This window comes from Bidens hawaiensis, unplaced genomic scaffold, assembly GCF_021521415.1.
Source record: "Bidens hawaiensis isolate Kalapana, Puna unplaced genomic scaffold, B.hawaiensis_p1.1 tig00003540_1, whole genome shotgun sequence".
Classification (NCBI taxonomy): domain Eukaryota; kingdom Viridiplantae; phylum Streptophyta; class Magnoliopsida; order Asterales; family Asteraceae; genus Bidens; species Bidens hawaiensis.
Window position 1 is genome coordinate 1,213,903 of NW_027491200.1, and position 14,650 is coordinate 1,228,552.

The 14,650-nt window shown below is 36.3% G+C and overlaps 1 long non-coding RNA gene across 1 annotated transcript; it reads left to right on the forward strand.

The window, feature by feature from the left end:
- The first annotated feature begins 13,096 nt into the window (after positions 1 to 13,096).
- On the forward strand, positions 13,097 to 14,413 carry LOC143623780 (uncharacterized). The gene is made up of 3 exons (XR_013151960.1): positions 13,097 to 13,389; positions 13,475 to 13,556; positions 14,098 to 14,413. It is a non-coding gene; the product is annotated as an uncharacterized LOC143623780 (long non-coding RNA).
- Positions 14,414 to 14,650: the final 237 nt, after the last annotated feature.

Sequence of the window (14,650 nt, forward strand, 5' to 3'; positions counted from 1 at the left end):
CCATCAAACTGAGGTAACCGACTAATTTTAAGCAATAGTGATTTTTTTTTTTTTAAATAAACACAAAAACATGGTTACTCGGGATTGATCATCCCGTTCAGCTCAATTAGGTTTTGAAATCTGGATTTATCAAACGCTTTTGTAAATAAATCAGCGAAATTCTCGAGCGTATCGACTTTTTCGATCTTAATCAGTTTCTTCTCAGCACAATCCCGTATGAAATGATGACGAATGTCAATATGTTTGGTTTTACTATGTTTCACGGGATTGTTAATTACTGAGATGGCTGCAGTGTTATCAATTAAAATAGGAGTGAGTAAGAAATTCAGACCATAGTCGCGCAATTGTTGCTGAATCCACAAAACCTGTGAACAGCAGTTGGATGCTGCCATATATTCAGCTTCACATGTTGAGATTGCAACTGACGTCTGTTTCTTGCACTGCCAGGAAACTAATCTTCCACCGAGAAACTGACATCCTCCTGTTGTCGACTTCCGACTCTGATTGCACCCTCCATAATCAGAATCAGTATAAGCAACCAGTTCCACGTCTCCTCCCTTCGGGTACCACAACCCTAGCTTCGGCTTGCCCTTGAGATACCGTAGTATCCTCTTTGCACCTTTCAAATGAGATTCTTTCGGATTTGCCTGAAAACGTGCACAAAGACAAACAGCAAACATTATATCAGGCCTAGAAGCAGTTAAATACATTAATGAACCTATTATCGCCCGATACAGAGTTGGGTCCACATCTGCGTCACCATCTGATTCAGCGCCCAATTTGTGATTGACGCAGATTGGAGTGTCATATGGAGAACTGTCCTCCATCTTGAATCGCTTGAGCACATCATGAACGTACTTCGTCTGATGAATGAACATCCCGTCCTTCTTCTGATCAACCTGCAATCCTAAAAAGAACGTTAGTTCACCCATAGCACTCATCTCGAATCTTTTCTTCATAACGGCCTCAAATTCCTGACACATGGAGACTCTTGATGCAGCAAATATGATGTCATCCACGTAGACTTGAACTAGCAGGAAGTCACTTCCTTCTCTCTTCACAAACAAAGTACTGTCGATCAAACCCCTTTCAAAACCATTTTCTAGCAAGTAGTCCGATAACGTTGAATACCAGGCACGAGGTGCCTGATGTAATCCATACAGCGACTTGCTCAACTTGTATACGTGATCAGGAAAGTCTGGGTCAGGAAAACCCGGAGGTTGCTCAACATACACAACCTCATCCACTTTCCCATTGAGGAACGCACTCTTCACGTCCAACTGAAACACCTTCATTCTCTTACATGCAGCAAACGCCAAAAACAATCTTATCGCTTCCAACCGGGCGACAGGAGCGAACACCTCATTGTAATCAATACCCTCTTGCTGATTAAAACCTTTAACAACCAGCCTTGCCTTGTTTCTAATGATAATTCCCTTTTCATCCCTCTTGCACTTAAACACCCATTTTGTGCCTATAGCATGCACATTCCTTGGTTTTTCAACCAAAGTCCAGACTTCCATCTTCTCGAATTGAGCCAACTCTTCTTGCATGGCCTCGACCCACGAGTTGTCCTTAAGAGCCATTTGATAATTTTTCGGTTCAATCTGGCTAATAAAGCAGGAGTACAAACATTCGTTCATTATACCCGTTTCTTTAATGCTTGTATAAACACAGGTGTGCTCATTCAAGCTACTTCTGGTTTGTACACTGGAGGACACATCACCTATAATATTCTCCAATGGGTGATCTTTGTGAATTCTCGTGGTCGGAACAGCACCGACATGCAAATTATCTTCCAAATTTGAAGAGATCTCATCAATGGTTGTTTCTGGCTGAGAGTGAAATGGATTGATAAACTCATCTTCAGGTAAGGCAGCAGGGGTATCAATAGTGTTTGATGTGGAAGGTTGACTTTTCTCAATAAGCTGTCGTTGCAATAGATTCTCTTCCTCATCAAGTATCATCTTCGACGCAATTCTTTCTTCTTCTTCAGAAATTTCCAAATTAGGGATGTTAAATGACTTAAACAGCTTAACATAGTCGAAAAGCTCAGCAGGTCCATTTCTTGGTTTTGGCGATTGGTAACTAGTAATGTCGGTGTTACACACCACCTCCACCTTGCAAGTCGACGTATTGAAGACCCGTTTGTTGGGAGTCCCAACAACATAACCGACTAAGATTCCTTCATCGGCTACTTCACCAAATTTCGAATTAGTCTTCAAAATCGAACAAGGAGACCCGAATGGTTCAAGACCGCTCAAGTTGGGCTTCCTTCCATGCATAAGCTCATAACATGTTTTTCCAAGTCTCTTAACGGTTAACACCCTATTCAGAACATAGCAGGCTGTAGCAACTGCTTCAGCCCAGAATATCACAGGAAGTTTTGAATCTGCCAGCATAGTTCTGGCACCTTCAATTAAAGTTCGGTTCTTCCTTTCAGCCACTCCATTCTGTTGCGGAGTATACGGAGCGCTGTATTGATGTTCAATTCCTTTCTGAAGACAGAAGATTTCCATTTCAAAGTTCTTGAACTCTGTTCCATTGTCACTTCTGATGTATTTAACTGATTTACTCATGACGTTCTCAACTTTTGTAATTAGATTCTTCACCATTTGAGCCGTCTCATCTTTCGATTTCAGAAAATATACCCACGAATATCGCGAGTAGTCATCAGTGATCACCAAGCAGTAAGAAGTACCTCCTAGACTTTTTACATTCACGGGACCGAAGAGATCCATGTGAAGTAGTTCTAGAGTACCGGCAATAGAGTTGACCTTCTTGGTGAGATGGGATTTCTTGTGTTGCTTTCCCTTCTTGCATGCTATACATTTGTCTTCAAAGTTAAAACTTTTTAAGGGAACGCCCATCACAAGCCCATTCTTGACAATGAAGTTCATCTTCCGAAGATGAATGTGCCCCATTCTCCTGTGCCACAATTCAGATTCTGATTCGCTTGCTTTCGTCATTAAACAAGATTCTCCCATGGCCATTTCAGTAGACCTCATATCCATCACATATGTATTTGTTTCACGTGGAGCTTTCATTACTATCCACTCGTCTGGTATCTGGAAACCAGGCTTCAACACGATCGCTTCATTCTTCGTGAAATGGACAGTGTAATCTTTATCACAAATATGCGACACACTCAGCAGATTGTGCTTCAATTCCTCCACAAAATTCACATTCTCAAGTGTCATCCTTCCATTTGACACTGTACCTCTACCAGTAATTCTTCCTCCGCTTTCACCAGCAGAACTAACTCTCGCTCCCTGAACAAGTTTTAAGTCTTGCAACAAGTGTTTGTTGCCCGTCATGTGCCGGGAACAGCCGCTATCTACAATCCAAAGACTGTGGGCAGCCCTGTTCAACTGTTCCTGCACAATAAAACAGAGAATTAGAATCTTGGGACCCAAGACCAATTGGTCTTGGATCGATACGTCCCGTACCCTGGCTTTCCAAAGTTAGCATCAGGATAATTCCTGTAAGTCCTGTTAGGAAATCTCCTTGAAGATTGAGTGTGATGCCTTCCAAACCTATGTGAATTGAAAGTGTTATATCTTGTGGTTTGGTTGAAAAACTGAGGTTTGTTTTTATGAAAACTTGAATTAGTTACATTTTGGCATTTTGAAAAGTTTTCATTTTTAGCAGTATCAAACTGATGCTTATTCTCAGTTTTATTTGGCCTCACACCTCTGTATCTCGGCGTCAGAGGGCAATCTGCAACAAGATGTCCTAATTTATTACATCTAAAGCAACACCTACTCTCCATTTTCTTTTCAAATGTTGGTTTGGATGTAGAGGCAGTATTACCAGCCGTTCGTCTCACATAAGGTGGGACATACGGGTTGAGTGGAGTACTCTTTTTAGAAGATTTATTTTTATCTCCACCCGTGGGTAACACTACCTTCTCTTTCGTCTTACCTGATTCGGACAACTTATCAGAATCTGATGAGACTGGACTCGTAACAGAAATATTTACACTAGAAACAGGCGAACTCGTTTCGCCATCACTAACAGTTGGTTCTTTACATGTAACCTTGATTGGACCTGTCTGAGGAACTTCAAAGTCCACAGATTTCTAAATACTAGGGTTGAAAGTATAGTTGTGGTTATAAGGTGGTGGCACCTCGTGATAACCAATTCCTCCCCTCTTTGCAGAGGTACCTTGATCACTAACGAGGTGATCTAGAATAGCTGAGGAATTTCGGAACTGCTCGAGTTTTCGGTTCAGTTCCACCACTTTCACCTGGTGGTCAGCAATCTGCTTTTCACGTTCAGCAATAAGTTTAGTCTTTTCTTCTAAAACCTCATAACTTAGGTCAATTACAACAATTTTTTCAGCAAGTTTAGTTTTTAAGCTTTTGATATCTTTTTCACATGCTTTTATTTTAACTTTGTAACTGTTTTCTCTTGCCTTAGTAAAATGATGATCTTCTTTAAGAGTTTTAAATTCAGCATCTAAACGAACATACTGATCAGTTATGGTAGCAAGTTGCTCAGACAAATTCTCACATTTTGTACAAACAGGTTTAGAACTTACCTCGGAGGGTTGACCATCGTTATCTGCCATGAAAGCTTTCTCCTTACCAGTAGCTTTCTCCTCTCCAGTTATCTTCTCACAATCTTCATTTTCTACCTTAGCCATATTCGCCTGCTCACCAGTTTCATTCGCATGCAGGTTCCAGTTGTATTCACCGGCTTCTCTAGACAACATGGCATTGACTTCTTTACTAATCCCAGTAGGCTGTGCAGACCGGCCTTGACCCCGTTCAACTCTCTCGTTTCTGCATTCTCTAGCAAAGTGCCCATACAGTTGACAGTTATAGCACCTCACTTTAGACTTGTCGAATCCGGGCCTACCACCAACAAACTTTCTCCCCGTCTTATTCATGAAACGCTTGACTCGCCTCACTATCATGGCCATTTGCCATTGCAAATCCATCTCCTCCAGATCATCAGCATCGATCTGGTCATAATCCTCATCCAAAACAGCAGGGTCCACAATCTTCCCTTGTATGTAGTTCTCATATGAAGCAATAAAAGATGCATAGACTGCAAACTGCCCTTCAGCAGATTTGACACTCATTGGCATCTTGGAATAGTTATTGCTTGAGGCATTGGGAGAGAAACTACTGTTGGATGTTTGAGGTTTCGAAGCACTTGAACCTCCAGCAACAAAGCAAACATCACCGTTCATGTTTACTGAAACGTTTCCTTCATGAGAAGAGCTAGAACCTGACTCTCCTTTGGAGTAGTAAGCAGCAGATTCAGGCTTCGAACTTGAGCCTGAGTTAAGTTTGGCACCATACATACCAGGGTCTTGAATCTGATCTGTTGGTGTCTCTTTACGTACCATATTAAGCTCAAAGGTTCTGAGCTTGTTTACTGCTGTCTCCAAATCACAATTAGGAAAGTCTCTGTCTTCCCTCATCAGAACTGTGTACATTTCCCACTTCGGTGGGAGAGCATCGAGAAGCTTTTCAACTATCTCCTCTTCTCTGTAAGCAATCGAATAGTTGTTTAGCTCTGTCATTAGATGATAATATCGAGTGATAATATCATCCAGAGATTCGTTCTTCAAATATTTGAAGACAGAGAACTGAGTCTTTAACAGTTTAATCTTCGAGGCACGAATACTCACGTTCCCTTCGAATCTATTTTCAAGAGCATCCCAAAGCTCTCGAGCCGATGTATACTTTCTGAAAGTATGAAGGATCTCCTGTGGAAGAGCCATAGTGATAGCTGCGTGAGCCTTGCTTTCGGCTTCGTACATCTTCTTCTCCTCTTCCTCCATCTTGCTGTACTTCTTAACCACATCACGACCTTCGTACACCATTGTCGGTGGGATATATCCATCCTGGATGCACACCCACATCTTTGCATCCTGGTATTTAATATATTGAATGAATCTATCCTTCCATGCCACAAAGTCGGTTCCTTTTAACAGCCTTGGGGCCTTAGTGGCTGACCCCGCTTCGACTTCCATTTTCACCAATTCAGAGATGTTAATTTGCGACATCTTCTCAAAAACCCGAAAAAATTCAAAAATTTGTCCAAACAGTACTAAAGGCGAAGTTAAGAATAACTTCGCTTAAGTGTTAACTTCGCTGGAAAAATTCTTAAATTCGTGTGACTCGGCGAAGTTGAGAATAACTTCGTTTATGGTAAGCGAACTTATCAGGTAAGCGAAGTTGAGGATAACTTCGCTTAGGTGAACTTAGCAGGTAAGCGAAGTTGAGGATAACTTCGCTTAGGCGAACTTATGAGGCAGGCGAAGTTGTGAATAACTTCGCTTAACCTTATATCTTCGCCGAAACCCTACTTTCAGTGACGGCAACTTCGCCTGAAGAACAGTAACTTCGCCCGATGAACACTGAAAATATTCAGATCTGATGTCGACGATTCTGCAGTTTCCGGTCGTTGTAAAGGCTTGAAAATGACTGTATATAGTGATTAGAACTCAATACGAACAAAAACTCGTCCCGTGAATAGGTCAAACGAGACGTTTTCTACACCCGCGTGAAATCCCGAACCTCACAATCGAGCCGATGGCTCTGATACCAATTGTAGGTTCCTGGACGGATCGTACACGGGATGTCGCTATCTGCGCAGGTGCGGAATCCCTGCGTAGGTAGATACGAGCGTAGAATACGTATAAAACAAACACACGAGCAATAACCGAAACACGTTATATTGATAACCCGAACACGTGACACGAGGTCACTATTACAGACTCTGACTTGTAAACACTCGAACTAATCAACTGAAACTAACCTCGCGAACTCTTTCAAACTGTTACGGTGAACAGTTTATATAAACACGACAACTTCGCCTCAGGCGAAGTTGTCCATAACTTCGCTTGTTCAACAATTTCGCCTAAGCGAACTTGTTGACAACTTCGCTCGTTACATAAACATAAACATAATCAAAAACATAATTACATTACAGACTCGATTACAAACGTTAGACTATGAACTACTGACATACATGTACCAACAAAAGTTAACATTGTGTCACCTTCAACGTTTTGTAAGACTATATATGGCGTTGAATTCCCGAGTTTTCTATAAATAAAAATTTTAATCTAAAAAGATGTACTTATAAAACATGTACCAACTATGGTCACATGCTTAGGTCCAAGGAGCCGAGTATGGCATCACCTAAGTTCCATTTTTTGTTTCATAACATTTAACTCCTTTTGTTGCGAGCCGGTGTCTAATATGAATAGTACTATTGAGAGGGACAACCTCATTCATAGTTGGTTGTTCCAGATACTTTGATAGTGAATGTATATTTTCCCTGGATGATGCTAACATTATATGGTAAAACCTAGAGGGGAAATGATAAACGTTAGAGGCACAATCATATTAGTTAGGTTATGGGCTCTTGTGTTGTAACATTCGTTAATTTATAAACCCGAAAACCTGACCCATTTTAAATTTTCGGATTTGTTTATATATATATATATATATATATATATAGGGAGAGGATTTTGAGAGAACTCCATTTTATGGAGAGAACTAGAGAACTAATAATGAAGTATTTTTAATTTAATTAAAAAAATTATTTTTAAATTTTTTTTCTTTCATCCTTCTTAGATGTTGTTATTCTTCACCACAAAAAAAAAATAAAACTAAAAAAAATAAAAATAAAATAAAAAAATTAACGAGTAATGCATATATGCAATACGCCAACTTTTTTATAATGCATATGTGCAATATTGTGTATTTTGATATTTGAAATAGTGTTGAATAGCATATATATATATAGTTGTTTGTATTGTTTATTTGCAATAGTGTTATATTATATACAAAAATTAAAAAAATTCGATATAATGCATATGTGCATTAGTGTTGTATTACATATATGCGATAATGTGTTTTGCATACAATTATTAGCGTCGTGTTTGCATATATTCAATAGTGTGTATTGGATAATGCAATTGTGTTGTATTATATGCAATAAAACACTATTGTATATATGCAATAGGCATTGGTGCACATATGCACTACAGTACTACACCAACAAGTTTTTTTTTTAGTATCAAATCATCTTATTAGAATGAGGAAAGAAAAAAAATCACAAAATAATTTTTTTTAAAATAGTTAAAAATAATTCTTTACTAGTTCTCTAGTTCTCTCTTTAAGAGGAGTTCTCTCTATATCCCACCAATATATATATGTATGTATCTTCAGTTTCGTTTCATGTATTTTATGTATTTCATGTGACATTCGTCAATTTCTATTATTTGTATTGTATTCGATAAACCGATCTATTTGATTATTCGATGTGATTCAGTTAGTTATACATATACCCATATATTACATATTTCGTATGTAATGGTTTATCTTTCCTAAAGTTATTCAATGACATTAATCATTACTAATATATATATATATATATATATATATATATATATATATATAATTTATGACACCCATGATGTTTTTATATTCAAATATCACATAAATAACATTATTGATGTATAACCAAAATACATCCTTTTAATTTAGTTATGTGACTTTTATTTTACCTAAAGTTATTATTTTTAAATATGAAAAATACATTCCTACTACATTAAAATTTTGGTCAAAATTTCTTTATGATGATAATAAATTTGTTTGAATATAATTTTATGTTACAACTTAATATTTATGACAGTTACAAGCTTTGAATGGTATTCATGATCAATTAAGTATTTTAACCAATTAATTCTATTGAAACACCTCTAGCTCAATTCACTTATAAATAGAGCTTCATTCCTTATCATTTTCTCACAACTCAATTTATAAAAGATTGTTGATATTCTCTCATATTGGTGATTTTCACCTACTTTGCTTAATGAAGTCAAACCGTGAAGTTCAAGATTTCTTCATTTATTATCTAAGTTTCTCTTTCGGGTATGTCATGTTTGTATTTCTGCTTGTTCGGGTCGTTTAGAACTTAATGTTATATTGAAATTTATCTAACATTAGTGTTAGTTAATCAAAAACGAACTTGACTAGCTTATGTATTTATTCGGTTCGATTTAGTTATTTTCTTTATCCAACATCTAAAAATAATTTTTTTCATCTCACTCTGTGAAATATAATATTTTTACCATATCAGAAACGAACCCAACATAAAGTTGAGTTCGGGTCCGACCGGAAATAAACTACTCGCTTGAACTCGTTTCAGGCTGTTTTTGTTTTTTATTTTCTTTAAAACCTTTCTAGTTTTTTGTATTAATCAATAAATTATTAAAAATCATTATAAACTAAATAATATTATTTTAAAGTAAATAAAATTTGTTATAAATTATTTTTATAATTTTTTATTCAAAAACCAACTTTTAGTTTCCGTTAATTTCGTGAAAACCTGATTAATATTATATCATTATTTAATTTCATTAATCCTCATTATACCCTAACTGAATTGTTTTGAAGATAAAATTGTACCTTTAAAATCTGTGTTCAATAAATGTTACAATCCTCATTTTAATGATAAACTAATAATTAGATAATATTAAATCCATAATAAAATCGTTAACAGTTCGTAAAACTTAATAATATTATAATATTAAAATGACCTTAAGATAATAAAATAATTCATGACTCCTAAAACTATATTATTCAACCTTTACAATCACGTTAGTAATCTTTAATTATTGTATTTTTTACTTATAGTTCGTGAGTTTTGATCGTTTCAATTTCTTTAACGCACTTTCGGTTGTTATTTCAAGTTTAGCTTCAATTTCAAGGTGAGTCTCTCACGCCCTTTTTTTAAACGCTTTTACAAATTTTGGGGGTAGCATATATATCCTATCAAATAAATTGCTTATTTATGCATATTTTCAAACTACAATTCATATTATGGCTTTGTGTGTTACTTGTTACTTGCTTAAGATTACGGGCATGGTTTTCTTCGATAAGTATGATCATACGCCCTTCCCCTTTTACACTCAGGACCGTGTTTTGAGTGGAAAGGGGACTCCGATCTGATTACGTTGGTTGGTACTAACCGGAAAGGACCATCATTTATTCTTTACACTCAGGACCTTGATTCGAGAACTCTTATTTGCGTTTTTACAAGTTCATGGAATTTTTTAGTTCTTTTTATGTAGTATTTGAACTGTGTGAACTCACCAACTATTAAGCTAGTTGACATTATTTTATATATATGTTACATGTACAATTATTAGAGTATGACATGGATGAAGATACTAGACTTAGGATATTTTAAATAAATGTTTAAAGTGTTTCACTTCCTTGTATTTTCTTTATTATGAACTTGTGTATTTGATATCTTTAAATGAATTAATAATAATATTGTCACTTGATAGTGTCACATGTGTTTTGAGCAATCTTTACGTCACACTCAGGCGTTTCCGCTTAAGTCGGGGCGTTACAAATTAGTATCAGAGCTGTGATTAATTATAAAATATGTCATTAGAGGTAGTGTTCTAGTTGGTTATTGTTTATTTTAATTATTTGTTTAGGGTTGCATGATTAGAAATTATATGGTCCCTATTTGATTGTTCAATGCACTTGCTATATTATATTATTAGTATTGATTCATTATGTCTCATGTACACAAGCACACACACAAGTCCAAGACTTGTGCATAAAGCAAAGATTTTCAAGTACTTTCAACAATCGATTTTTATTTTGTTTTTCAATATTTTTTCTTAAAGATGGTTCTACATGGCGGGTATGCATTAACTAGAAGGGGATCTTGCTTATTTTTTGTACTCTTGATATGAAGGTTATTGAAACCTAAGGATAAGAAATGCGTATAAATTCTAATCAAACACATGACCCAGTTGCTTATCTGGGGAGTTCAGAAAGGGCATGAAACTTATTAGGCCAAAACATACCACACCCAACGCAATATGAATCACAACTTTAAAGCTTTCAATGTGACCATATCCTCTTTTTGAAAAGGAATATGATTGCACTCCTAAGGATGTCACACAAGTCATTGTGGTTCATGCGACGTGTGACTCCGACCGTCCATCAATGTTTCACAATGTGTTTTAACCGAAAGTCTGTCAAGTCGTGGTGATACACGAATACCCAGCTTTTGGTTCAATTTGATTAATTTTGATTTTTGTGTTGTAATATGAGAATAGTTGAGTTTCAACTCGTTTTCCTTATTTTAATATTCATTTATTAATACGGGTTAAAATTAAAAAATTCAAAAAGTCACGGTAATACATAAATAGTCAATTTTCAATTCGAATATTTTATTTATACATTCATTTACAATTATGGTTTAGAATTGGAAATATTTTATTTTCCATATATGGTTATATTTTATTTTCGAATATTATTATATATATTAAAAGACAACATGTTTCACCAAAAACGTGCATTACATGTCGTACTTACTGTTATTTTTGTTGTAAATGATTCTTCATAAATTGTATCTCAGGCTCTTCATGTTGTACATTTTAAGTTGGTTTTATTAACTCTCCAGCTGTTGTACAAGCGTTCTTCATTGTTTACATCGTGACATCTGTTGTTCAATTACATTAGCTTTTGTTCTCTCTGTCTTGATATTGATTACACACCGGCTTCTCTCTCTTTTAACTTGTATCGATTCCACTGCCACGATTGTCTCTCTCTTCTACTGCTTCAACCCCACCTGTTGTTGCCGGGTTTCTTTGGTGGCGGCAGATATACGGTTGTTTTATCTGGTGTTTTATTGGCGCCAGGTTCTATTTGTAAACCCTAGGTATCGGCGGTGTTCTGGTCACTCATCTTTTAGTGTTTCAGAAAGCAATCTATTTGGAGGTTATTGACATTTATTTGTGACTTTATGGCTATTGATATATCATTGGAGCCAACATCCCTGCGGTTGAATATTGTTGATGATTGAAAGTTGTAGTTATTTAACTGAAACCGTTACCAGCGGCTTTCCAGCTGTGTCATCAAACGGGGGGATTTGTGTCTGCTTCATCTAATTGTTGAACAATTACTACATTATCATATTACCGTTGCTGGGTTCAATTTAGGAACCCGTAGCACGACTTTCGAGCACTGGTGGTTTGTGATGTTGTTGGGTTATGTATAGGAACCCTAGGCGACAGTGATGATATCAGGGGCTTAAGGTTGTGATGATACTTGATTATCTGAGCCTCTTTTCCGAATCGATTTTGTTTCTAGGAAGTTCCTTGGATTTTCATGATTCTGTTTAAGCATAGAATGTGTATTTTAATAACTGTTTTGAGACGAGTTCATTACTTTTTTATGAACATTTTTTTATGCTTTGATTTGGTTTTCCGCTATTATTACTATTACTATTATTATTATTTGAGAGTTGGAGGGGCCTTAAAAGTTGTGGATATTGAAGGCTATGATGATGACTTATCTGTGTGTGACTATGTCTTAACAATGCTTGATTGTTACTAATGCAACAAGTTTTGTTGACTTGAGGGTTCACCAGAAAAGTAGTTGATTGGCGGTTGTGGAGATGGCACTGGTAGTTAGTGGCGTGCAACTAAGTTTCTAGGGTTCATGGATTTTATTTAAATCCAAAGTGTCTAATTGAGGCTTTTGTTTGGGGAATTTGAAGTGTTGAACAGACAACAAAAGTTTCTTGCTACAGTTACTATGTATTTTGGGTTGTGAGGTCTAGAACGTGGGAGCCGGTCGAGGAACATCTGTTTTAGAGATGATGGCAGCCTTTTTAAAGGCCTTCGTAAAGGTATTGTCATTTTCAAATTTTCATTCTTCAGTTTGGGTGAATTTGCCTCAGAATCGATTACGGTTAAAACAACACTAGGGGGGGGGGGGGGTTTCTTGGGTTCAATTTTTACAGACAACAACGCTTAAAAGGAAATGTGCAAACAAAAAATTAATAAGCATACATATGCTGAAAGAATAATATACACATACTGAAACTATAATAGAAACTGCATATTTACCAGTTTAAATATAATAGCTAAATTAACAATAGTATTAATTGTAGCGTTAGATTCTAATAAAAGTTCAATTGTAATTGAAAAAACTAACCTCTCTGAGTAAGCTGTTGGAAAGATGGGTCCGGTGTGGCGGTGTTAGGAACCGACCGGAAAAGGGTGGCGAGGTGGTTGCCCTGCTGTTGTCGGGTTTCTGTTTGGAAGCGGTGGTGTTCTGGTGGCCGTGAAACCCCAAATTGCAATCAGTGTGTTGTTCCATCTGTTTCTAACTCGCGACGGTGTTTTCATGAACTTACATTATGTTAACAACGAATTATTGTAGCACGTGGAATATTTTTTAAACAACTTGCGGTGCCTTGCGTATGTGATTTATGACGTTAGATTCCCATGGCGTTCTTGGACCGTGTCAAGGACGAGTTTAATAAGAAATATGAAGGAAGCAAAGTTTTAACTGCTACTACGAAGAGCCTCAACAACTCATTTGGGTACCTAACCACCTTTTATCTAAAAATGTTTTTTTTAATTAAATTTTGAAGTGCTAATGAGTAATGACACTTGGGTGGATTTTAGGCCAAATATGAAGCAGATGAAATGGTGTATTGCTCATCCAGTCTCTGAAGTCAAGGGAGTTAAGATAGACAACATTGAGAAGGTAATACTATTAGACGAAAATATTAATCACCTGCAAAACGGTCTGGTCGGTTGGTAACATGTAAAAACGGGTTGTTTTAGAAGAAGGTATCAGTTTGGTAGGGTCAAATTGGTTCGGCCAAAATAGACTCAAATTGAAATGAGTTATTTTGGAAAAAGAAAAAATAGTTGCCTTGCATTTTCAAAAGAATGATATCAGTTTGGTTCGGGTCAAACTGGTTCGACCAAAACAGACTCAAATTGAAATGAGTATGTTACAAAAAGCAAAAATTAGTTGCCTTGCGTTTTCAAATTTGAAGAATCGGATATGTTTGGTGTGTTTTATCGGGTCTAGATATGTTGGTTGTTTAATCGAATTTTGATTTGCTTCATGTTGGGTTCACTTAACAAGAGTTCAGGTTTTTATTATAAATGTTTGAATTTATGTTTCTTCTTTGAGTTGTTTGATGCATTTGTTTATGTTTGTTGTTTTTGTCCTAATATGAGGAATGTTCATGTTGAGGCTGAATTTTTGACTTCTAACTCATCGAAATGGTATGCAGGTTGTTGCAGGTACAACCAAACAACCCAAATTCCACTAAAGCGTAATGCAGAAGCAGCAACCCTCTTGATAGTGCAGCAGCAAAAAACAACCCTTTTGAAGTATCTAATAAGCAGCAACAGTCTCTTTTGAGAGTATCAAACAAGCAGCAATAAACACTCCTTTTGGACTGCACAAACATAGGCTCACCCGCTGCTCTACAAACACTTTTGTACCAACACTATCTGCATTAGTTTGTTTGTGCTAAAATTATCTTTTGTAAAGTATAGCTAATAAGTATGTGTAGCCAACATTACATGATGTTATAACTTATAACCACAAATGTCTACTAAAACTTAACAACCCCTGCGCAACGCTGCTCAGGGTCTAAATTCTAGTTTATATTTTATTTTACAATTATGATTATATCCGAATATTTTATTTGTATATATTCATTTATTCTTATGGTTTGAATTGGAAATACGAAAAGTCATAGTGGTACATGAACACTCGATTTTCAATTCGATTTCACTACTTATATTAAGTTTGAATTATTTTCCATATGGTTATTCAAA